General features: G+C 42.6%; 1 long non-coding RNA gene across 1 annotated transcript; it reads right to left on the bottom strand.

Moving 5' to 3' along the window:
- Window positions 1-348: 348 nt before the first annotated feature.
- LOC119101429 (uncharacterized) lies at window positions 349-5,626 on the bottom strand. The gene is made up of 3 exons (XR_005094557.1): window positions 5,441-5,626; window positions 2,109-2,250; window positions 349-497 (listed from the first exon to the last, which is right to left on the bottom strand). It is a non-coding gene; the product is annotated as an uncharacterized LOC119101429 (long non-coding RNA).
- Between the last annotated feature and the right edge of the window lie 891 nt (window positions 5,627-6,517).

Here is a 6,517-nt window from a genome sequence, read left to right as displayed (position 1 = left end):
ACGCATTCAGCACCGGAAAACATTCCCTGGTAGCTGAAACTTTTCGCAGGTACATGCATTTTTGCACTGCTTGGTCATTTCCTAGTACCGGCACTCACACAGGTAAAGGTTCCTGGCACCGGCAAGATACCGACAAACGCTCTGGTGTTGACGGTACTGATTTGATACCGGCTGTGCGCACCGCAGTGCTGAAATATCACGTCTCCATTCCACGTAGGCCATCCACAAATAATCCTTTGTTCAAAAACTCGTACCTAAAGGTTTACGTGACAATGCATACAACACCAATAACTGTTCCGACCGTTGACAAGCAAGACGGCACACGATGCGTCGTCCGACCCTGGTAGGCCGTTAGTAGAGGCTATCTCACCTGCGTGCCACACATATTGCACCCAGACGTATGTGCTTGCAGCGAAGAAGAGCCAGTGGACTGGTATGAATATGTAGCAGATCATGTCCGATGTCAGAGTCATCAAGACGAAGAACAAGGAGAACGCCTGTAACACAACATCGAAGCTGTTGGTCCACACGCAGTATTTAGGAGAAGAAAACCATGACCAACTGAAGCACATACGCATCAACGACTTCAATTTGAAAGATCCTCAGCTCGCCCCGATTTAAAAGAAATTGTTTGATGGGTCTGCGTGGAAGCAGAAGCTCGTATAAGTACACTTTCCTTTGGCCTTGTTTTGCTAACCCGCTCCATTTCCAGCTGTTATAAGAAGCATACTTAGGTCCTGTACCGTTCAACTCCTCCAGCTTCCCAAGTACTTTGACTTAACGAAAAATCCGTTTTGATGCATAAATGGTGCCAGCAATTGCACACGTGATCATAATCACCAACCATTGTTGCATAGGTGATTTCATGCCGAATCTAGCAAGTTTATCCTTTATTCTTCAATTTCGATGACTTTTAATGAAAATAAAAAACCTAACTGACGATCAGACGTCAATTTATACTCCTACGTGATCTCCGGGCCACAATAAGAGGACATTTCCTATCCGCGTTCGTCACCGGTCTTACAGCCGCGATGTTTTATTTCTATTCACTTTAACTCATTTCGTTGGATTTAATTGGTGTAGGGTCAACCTAATACGCGGCCAAAGTCAATATGTCAACGAAAGGCACCCTCCGACCATCAAATGAAAAATTGTATCTTCATCACACAAAAATGGCGGCCCTAAATAGCCCTACCCGTGGCAAGCAAAACAAACAAAGCAAATCGGGTGTAAATACACCCAGCACTTAATTTGAATGATACATCTGTCAATGCTAGACGTCAAAAGCTACGGAAACATCCTTGGCGATCAGGAAGCACAGTGTTTGCACCCAGGGTTGTCCATAATGTGAGGTATGGAATAAGAGTGGCCCCACAGTACATAGCGAGATGACAACATGCGAAATTTGAACGAGGCACCAGGCTATTCGACCGACTGCATTCCTGACAACATGCCAGTTCTCAGTTGTTCCAAACTTTATGTTAATCACATGTTGTGAACACTTTAATACAAGTCTCGTAAAATTAAGGAAGACACCACCTGAAAGACGATGGATAAATGCAAAAATAAAATAATTAGCCTGAACAAGAAAAAAGACCAAAGTCACAAAACGTACAACTTGCGTGTTCCAAAGAAACGTGTGAATGGTAATGAACGGTGCTAAAATAAGTTCTGTACATTTCACGAAACGTGGTGTAGATTTGAGTTATTCGGCCGGTGAACAAACACGAACACTAACTGACCCCGAAGGTGGCTTGGGGCCATAAACCGCAGTTTGATTGTCTCATGAATTCCCTGCCTTCAGAGATCCGTCAAAATGGAAAGGCATCTTGGCCAAAATACCTGTTTTTTTCCAAACTGGCATGGGCTGGACCATATCACTCACACAGCATGAGCTTTAGCTACTCAACAAATCAACTGAAATTATTCCAATGAAAAACACACTTCCTTCCCATGTAGAAATCACATTATCATACCTGAAGGAACAACTCTTCGTTGAATGAAAATGTCTGGATGTGCGAACAGGTGAACTGGACCCATATATACAGGCACAGTACCACACTATCTACCAAATGGAGAGCAAATAGCAAGAGTTCAAAAATACTCACCAGCCCCTGGTATCTGAATGAGTCGTAGACTGATCTGGCAAACATCCAGAATGGCCAGAAGTATTCAAACCTCAGCTCAAAGAGGAAGTCACACATCAGAACTGCGGTCCATAGCATCACCATCTTCAGGTACGCAAATGTGCTGGAACAAATACAGCATGTATCAGTACATCATAATCACAGATACATCAAGGCAGTGTGACTCCCGTCCCACAACAGGCATCCCATGTATGGCCCAGTGTGAATGTTTATTATGCATTATGATGTCATATGTCTTCCAATCCTTCAAAAATCCAATAATGGCGGATGACAAGGGAGGGACACAAAGACAATAACAGGCCTTAACACACCAGAATGCCACTAAAAATATGCATGACACCAAAAATGACACAGGGAATTTCAATTCAGATCATCACCTGGAGCATCCATCAATCCTATTACCATCAAACAGGAGCAGACACAGCTTAACAATACCACTCCCAGAGACCTGCTGTAAATAGTTTCACTTGCTGTGTGTGTTATGCAAAAGGGAACATACTCTTCTTTTGTCCCACCTACAAATGGCCGGGGGTGTAAGAGCGGTCCAAGTGTGTGGTCACCACTTCTAAAGCCTTTTGTTTCATGTTTCCCCACAGGCATCACAGGCATTGAACTTCCACTGAGTGTGGGCTGATGGACATTCAACCCTGTTTGAAAGGCCACTCAACCTGGTTTTAAATCATACAGGATTTAACCATGTGATTGAACCCAGAATTTGCCCTCACTTCCACCCTCCTACTGCCCATGTCACCCAGCCTCTGCCTGTTCACCACCTGACAAACTTGCTGGCAAAACCTGACCTGACAAAACCTGACAAACTCTGCTGAAACTGCCACAGCTTGAGAGAAGCCTAATTGATGCACCTCTGGCATATGTGCACGTGCAGTGCCGGGTTTGTCACCACACCACAATAAACTAAAAAGCCCACCAGTGTGAGCCTGTCACACTGTCCCAGACCGAAACACCATAGAATCTACCCTAGTACCCTAAGAATCTGGTCCTTATCAGAGTCACAGAAATTTGTAAACAGGAAATCAGTAATGGCCATCATCATATAGCAGCAACTTATGATATGCTTGACAAAAGGCCCCCATCCAGGGTGTAGTTTCACAAAATGGGGGGGGGGGGGGGACTGAGAGGATGACTGAACTGTGAAAAATGGCCCAGCCTTCTCCCCAAACATGCCAACAAACAGATTTCTCCCCAAATTTGGCCCACTTTCTTCCCAAAGTTGGGAGAAGGGGCTGGAGCCAAAGTTGGGAGGGGGATGAGGCCCCCCAACTGAAAAGGGAACTACATCCCTACTCTCAGGCATATGCACCACACTCTTTATGAACCTGAATTTGCATATAACACATCTTGTTATTTCAATACTATATGTTCAAAAAACCAAGAGATATTTGTGAATGTATTTAACCCAATGTGTTAACACTTGGTATGGCTACACACACAACAGAGCAGTCAGCATTATATTGGCTACTGTCAAAGACAGTGTTAGTGTCACAGAGCATGGACTAAGTCCCACTGGCTTATATCAGGTTGAAAAAATGCTTCTTGACTTTGTATACTGAAGTAAATGCTAAACCGAGCTCACCGCCAATGCGTTGAGCACAAGGCATATGAGAGGGCTCAAGAGGGGTGGGGGCATGCAAAGTGTGCAGGGCTTGAATTTTTCATAAAACTTGCATAATGTGAAGTTAATAATCACATCTATTGATGCCTTGAAAGAAAGGAAACAATAATAATGCCAAGTCACCTCTCCTGCTCCTGGAATGCTGCCATATGATATGCAAAATATTGAGCCTGCAACCCAGACAGCATTCACCTAATGCAACAGACAACTTTGTCATCAGCCTTCAGACCCTGCACATATGATTCCACGTATAATATTTCACAAAAGGTGACACAACCAACTCATATAATGTCTGGTTTGCCCAATGGCCCACTGGCTTTATCATTACAACTTGCCATTGCAATCCTTTTACTTTGTAATTTACAATGAGTTATTCCTCTTTTCATAAGCATGTTAAGCATGCTGTTTCCATACAGGTATCTTTCCCCGCAGTCCAGTATCTTAAACCTTGGCAATGACAAATCACACCATGTTTACAGCACCCGCTTCACCATCCTAGGTGGGGCTATAACATGTATCAACCTAGCCAACCTTTTAGGGAATTGTATGCCATGCTCTGCATACATAGGTTGGGGATTACAGCATTGACTTATTACTGTATGTTGCAAAACTCCTGACATTTGTAAAAGGATACCTTCATAACATACTTACTGGTGCCCTGTTGGCCAGCTATCTCCTCATTGTTCTAAAAAGGCTGGACATTTAGTACTGTGGCTAGGATATGAAGCAGGCTACCAGTTATATCTTACAGACTTCAGATCCAAATACCATGCTAATAAAGTGCAGTAATGTATGCCACATTCTAAATATGCTAATAAAGTGCAGTAATGCATGCCACATTTTGACAAATGACCTTAACTATTATGTATACAACATAAGCCTGAATGATGATGAAAGACATGCCATGAAATTAAATGATCCCAAGATGATGACTGGTTGATTAGAAGGACCATGATGTGTCAAAAAATATAAGCTATTAATCCCTGATCTGATATTTTGGATGTCATCATCCTTTTTGCAGTTGCCTTTATAATTTCATTGTGCAATGTGTAATATTAAACAACTGTTTCACTAGCCAAAGATAACTAAAAATCACAGCACCAGCTCCAAATTGCACCTCAACCACCAGGCCAAGGACTGTGCTTTTTGAGTGTTCTGTGATCAGGACATATAAGCCATTCATACATGTCCATGGTCAGATGAGGCACTGCTCTCATTGTCACCCACCATCTGAATTTTACCAGCAAGCTGATAGATCACATTAAAGGAGAAACAACCTGCAGTATTGGAAACACCTGGACAATATCCAAATGTATGCAACTTGTATTATTTAAAGGATTCATAACAATTTTGTATCAATAACTTTGCTCCATATTTAGGACACCAAAAACATCACTTCTGAAATGTGATCATCTCTCATCATATAAACATGAGCAGGTCATCAAAATGCACACAAATTTAAGGGAAGCTGCACAAATGATGCACATGCTGCAAACAGATGTTCATTCGACCAAGGCATGACACCTTTTTCACTCAGATTACATTTCACAAGCATAACAAATTGGCCACGATTTGGCATGCTAACAATAATCGCCCCCACAAAAACATAAAGCAGAAAGGCATGCTTTTCGACAAAACTGGCGTTCGTCCATTTACTCACCTTCCATACACCCCATCCCCAATTTTCGCCTTCTTCAGAGGTCTCCTCAGTTTGGCTATATCAGCATTACGCCTCTTCATATTCCTTCGGTATCCAGGATGGCGAGAGTGTAAAATTAGCAGGAGAATAGCAGCCCCACCACAACCACGACGAATATCCCACGATCTAGATTATTGTGATTTCATCTGTTATGGTCTCCTGCATCTTTCCTGCGCGCGCAGCTGAGATGAATATATTTATAACACAGTTTCCCAAGATACATTACAAATTATTACATCAAGTGCCTTATGAGTGATAAAGAAAGTATCTAAAGAGTAATAACAGTTTTTAGATTTATAGAAAAACTTTTTTTGAGAAAGATAGGTAAATATATATTTTTGTTCTAAAAATGGCGCTAGTTTTGCCTCCGCGCCATAGCTGCATTTGTCGACAGTCCATATTATGGCGCAGCACCAAGAGGACGATACTTGAAACGGCGATTGAAATATCGAAAAATACCATTTCGTGGGGGAGGTGCCGGCTCGTGGTGTACGGGTAAGCTGCCGTACCAGGCGGAGTTGTTGGGTGTCTGCCTTTCCATTGATGGAATGCTTTGTGTGTGTGAAGAAAGCAGGTTTACTTGTCCTCTTATAGCGTTTATTCAACCTAATCAAGGCTGCCCCACACTTTCCAAGTATATATGTTCATGTTTGGGCTGCGGCTTGAAGTTGAACTATTTAAGATTTGCTGCATTTGTATCGATAAGCATATGGGACTCTCTCTTACAGTCTTAACTGTAACTGCCAATTGCACTGATGTGAAGTGGACAGCATGGTAATGCTCAGTTTTAAACTGATGGAACACATTAATGAAGTCTGGCTCATCTTAAGGATATATAAGTGGCCTACAAATGATAAGATCTCCCCAGTTCCCTGCAAATATCAGCTCATGATATGTGACAGGTTTTTATCATACATTGTGGGGCAGATGAGGGCCAAGGCACCACTACTGGTGGAACAGTAAATGGCTGAGCAGGTACCAGGATAGGTTTTCAAATTTGGGGGCTGTTTGAAAGCCCAGGATGCTAGACCAAGCTGA

Source organism: Pollicipes pollicipes, unplaced genomic scaffold, assembly GCF_011947565.3.
Source record: "Pollicipes pollicipes isolate AB1234 unplaced genomic scaffold, Ppol_2.1 Scaffold_4881;HRSCAF=5763_pilon_pilon_pilon, whole genome shotgun sequence".
Classification (NCBI taxonomy): Eukaryota; Metazoa; Arthropoda; class Thecostraca; order Pollicipedomorpha; family Pollicipedidae; genus Pollicipes; species Pollicipes pollicipes.
This window is presented reverse-complemented; position numbering and strand designations above follow the sequence as displayed.